Consider the following 4,397-nt stretch of genomic DNA (forward strand, 5'->3'; position numbering starts at 1 on the left):
CTTGCAGATTAATCATTTTTAAGTTAGTGTGTTAGAGGATGTTATCTTTAGTTACCACCTTCCCTATTTAGGCCATAAGTATGAGGAGGTAGGGGACCAGGTGAAGAATGAGTATGGAATAAAAAAAGAGACATGACAGGGAGCAAAGTTATTGTCATTTTACACAGTCGGTAGCCTTAAGAAACTGGTGTCGAAACACGCGACAAATTATGTCCTCCGACCAAGAGATCAGCCACGATAACGAATCGCGTAGCTGGCAACCAGCAGCGACGATGAAACGCCGACTAATGGCCGCTAGCAGTTTTATTGGGCGGCGTTTGTCTGGGCATTAGGCGGCTAACAAATGAAGGCGGGCATGGGCCGCGCATGCGACCCACTGTGTCGGCGCCGCCAAAAGCAGCCGAGGAGGCTATGCCACGTGTGGACTGGATGCTTGCGCAGGTCCACGACTCGCGACCCGCCGTTGGCTAGCTAGCCAGAAAGCTGCTGGTACTACACCAGAACATCGATTATCCCGAGCGTCTTGCGTGCTATGGAGGGGGAGGGAGATTCGGGTAACTTATTCTTAGGATATCGATCAAACTAGGTAAGTGCAGAAGTCTTGCGTCAATTAATCGTCGGCAATCAAAGCGAGCTGTGCATATTGGTTCCTCTTAGAGAGCACAGGTCGAGAAGGAGCACCGTGTGCACTCAGTGCATACGCCTGGGGACTTCATGCAACATGTTGCTGAGGCTATTCCAGCAGTCACTGAGAAAAATAGAGATCATTATCTGCAAATTGAGGTTCACGTTGGGACAAATCATATCTGCGCTCCGAGTTCATACTCGGATCGTTTCAGTGACTGGCAGAGAAGGCGGTGAGTAGCAGCAATGCTCGAGGAGTTACAAGGAAGCTTACATTCTGCAGCATTGCCCAAGAACTGATAGTAGTTCATAGTTCTCAGTACAGTGGAAGGTATGAATCAGAGACTGTGAAGGTTCAGTAACAAGCTGGGATACGACTTCCTTCACTTGCTCCATTGGTTTGGGATCTGTAGGGTCCTCCACAAGGGTCAGGTATGCATTGCACACGAAGCTGATACCGAAGTAATTAATTACTTTTGAGTACATTGTGGGAGTAAACAGTGATCAATATTATTACAAATATTTACTATCAAAAACAGTCTTTATCACAAATTATTTATTCTGGTGACCGGTTTCGACCACAACTGTGGTCATCTTCAGACCAATGAGTAAGAAACTCCTTCTAGTGGTTAATTACTACTCATTTACCACCGCAACGAGGTTCTTACTCATTCATCACCAGAATAAATAATTTGTGATCAAGACTGTTTTTGATAATAAATATTTGATACCCAAGTAGCTTATCGTTTGTGATATGCACACAAGTTGTTTTCGAGCTGGCGACACCCCACATAACGACGGTCAAGGGTTCCGGAAGTATCAGTATAAGATCTAAAAAAAGGCTCTCCAGAGGATGGAGTGTGAAAATACTAGCGGTTAACTGCCGAAGTATACGCATCAAAGTGTCAGAGTTTGGAGTGCACCTAAAAAGCAGAGACTCTCACACAATACTAGGTGCAGAATGATGTTTGCTACCTCAAATTTAGACCAGAGATACGTTTGGGACAATTTAAGAGTTTATCAAAAAAACAGACAATACAAAATGCAGGTCATACATTTATTGCAGTAGGCAAGAAATTCAAATTCACCGAGATAAGAACCGAAACTGCATCCGAGATTATTTAATCGAAGGTGGGAGCCTCATATCAGCCCCAAGACTCCCTCCTTCATGTAATCGAGAACTTAAGAGGAAACTTCACTTCGCTAATACGGAAGATCCCTAGTCATACAGTAATCATCGGAGGATACTTCGATCATCCAACAGTCACATGGGTTAATTACAGAGTTCTTAGTGGAGGAAGTGACAAGATGGCCTGAAAAACATTACTAAATGCCTTCTCTAATAGCTGCCTAGAACAGATGGTTCTAAAGCCCACTCGTGATAGAAATGTACTGGACCTAATGACAACAAACAGACCTAACCTCTTTGAGAATGTCCACAATGAAACTGGAGTCAATGGCCATGAGGCAGTGGTGGCAAAAATGGTAACCACGAAGATCAATTAAAACAAACAGAAAGATTTATATGTTCAGTAGATTAGATAAAAAGGCAGTAGTGTGATATTTCAATGACGAACTCGCAACTTTCAGCTCAGGACTGGAGAAGTATGGCTAAAGTTTAAAGAACAGTTGACCATACATTGGACAAATATGTATCTAGTAGAATAGTTCAGGGTTGGAGAGAGTCCCCTTGTTATACAGTCACCGTGAAGGAACTTGGGAAGTAACAGAGACTACACATGACAGGAGCAAAACAAATCGTAGGGCTATTGATAAAGGAAAACCGAATGAAACACGTTTGGCTGTAAAGGGGTCAATGCGTGAGCCCTTCAACGACTACCACAGTAGAATATTATCGAAAGATCTCTCACAAAACTCGAAGATATTGTGGTTGTATGTAAGGGCTGTTAGTTGACGAGACCTGAACTGATATTGAGGGTATCAAAGCAAAAACAAAATGCTTAACTCTGTTTTCATATCTTACTGTACTAAGGAAAACCTAAGAGCAGTACCCAATGTAATTCTCGTATCACTAAAAGGACCGTTGAGAAACAGCTGAAATCGTTAAAACTGAACAACGCGCAACGGCCTGATGGAATCCTTGTCAGATTCTATATAGAATTTGCGGCTGAATAGCCCTTTTTTTAAAACTATAATATAGCAAATACCCCGGAACAAAAAATTATGTGTAATGATCGGAAGACAGCACAAATTACACACATCTACAAGAAGCACAGGTTCCCATCAGATCACCGAAGTTAAGCGTTGTGGGGCTCGGTTAGCACTTGGATGGGTCACAGCTGGGTCTGCCGAGTGCTGTTGGCAAGCAGAGTGCATTCAGCCCTTATGATGCTAATTGAGGTGCTACTTGATTGAGAAGTATCTGCACCAGTCACGAAAAGTGACAACGGCCGGGAAAGCCGTGTGCTGACCACATGCCCCTCCGTAACTGCATCCGGTGACGCCTAAGGTCTGAGGGTGACACGGCGTCCGGTCGGTACCATTGAGTCATCAAGGCCTGCTCGGACGGCGTTTGTTTTGTTTTTTTACAGGAAGACAGTATAAGTGATATTTAAATCAAGACCCTAAGCTGTCGACAGGCGTTGATATACATCAAAGGGGACAGTGGAAAACGTGTGCCCCGACCGGGACTCGAACCCGGGATCTTCTGCTTACATGGCAGAAGCTCTGTCCATCTGAGCCACCGAGGGCACAGAGGATAGTGCGACTGCAGGCATTTATCCCTTGCACGCTCCCCGTGAGACCCACATTCCCAACTTAATGTCCACACACTACATTCGCAGTGACCCTGCCCATTACACTCATTACTCGCGACAGACAATCTTACCGAGTCCCGTAAGAGTTCGGGCAATGCGTGTGCATCCAGTACAGAAGAAGAAGGTCAATAGCCGGTTAGCCTTAACTATATGAAGATGGTATCTGTTCTTTCGGACATGTCCGAAAGAACAGATACCATCCAAATACAGACAGTATAAGTGATCCACAATCCATTTGTTGTGGAGTCTTAGAACGTATTCTGAGCTCATATGCAATGAGATATCTCGAGCAGAATAACCTCTCCCTTCCCAATCAGCATCGATTCCGAAAACATTGATCATGTGAAACACAATACGCGGCATTTGTCACACTACGTCCTGAAAGCCATGGTTCAAGGTAAGCAGGTAGATGCAATGGTTCTTAGCTTCAAGAAGGGAATTGATTAAATATCAGATGTAAGATTATTATCGAAAGTACGACCACAACACAAAGCGAGATATCTCACTGGATTAAGGACTTATTGATTGGAAGGATGCAGCATGTTACCTGGAAAGGGGAGTTATCGACAGATCCTAGTAAATTCAGGCAAGTGTATTGAGTCTGTTGGTGTCATGTTGTATATCAATGACTTTGCAGACAATATTAAAAGTAACCTCAGACTTTTCACAAATGATGCAGTTATCTATATCAGAGGATACTGAACGTGTAGAAAGAAGGACAGGAAGAATAGTCGTAGGTTGTCCACGGGAGAATGTTTCGGAGATTCTGAAGAACTAAACTCGTAGACGCTTGATGATAAACGCAAGCTACGTAAGGGAACCTACTTGCAAAGTTTCAGGAACCAGCTTTATGTGTTGAATGTAGGAATGTACTGCACCCAATACGTATCGATCCTGTAGGGAGCGCGACACTAGACAAATTATGGTGCCGCCCACTGAGGCGCTTAAGCACTCATTCTTACCGAGCTCCATACGTGACTGGAACGGAAAGGAGCC

General features: G+C 44.1%; 1 non-coding gene across 1 annotated transcript; it reads right to left on the bottom strand.

The window, feature by feature from the left end:
- Positions 1–3,261: 3,261 nt before the first annotated feature.
- Trnat-ugu lies at positions 3,262–3,336 on the bottom strand. Its single transcript has one exon. It is a non-coding gene; the product is annotated as a tRNA-Thr (tRNA).
- Between the last annotated feature and the right edge of the window lie 1,061 nt (positions 3,337–4,397).

Source organism: Schistocerca piceifrons, chromosome 2, assembly GCF_021461385.2.
Source record: "Schistocerca piceifrons isolate TAMUIC-IGC-003096 chromosome 2, iqSchPice1.1, whole genome shotgun sequence".
NCBI classification, from domain to species: Eukaryota; Metazoa; Arthropoda; class Insecta; order Orthoptera; family Acrididae; genus Schistocerca; species Schistocerca piceifrons.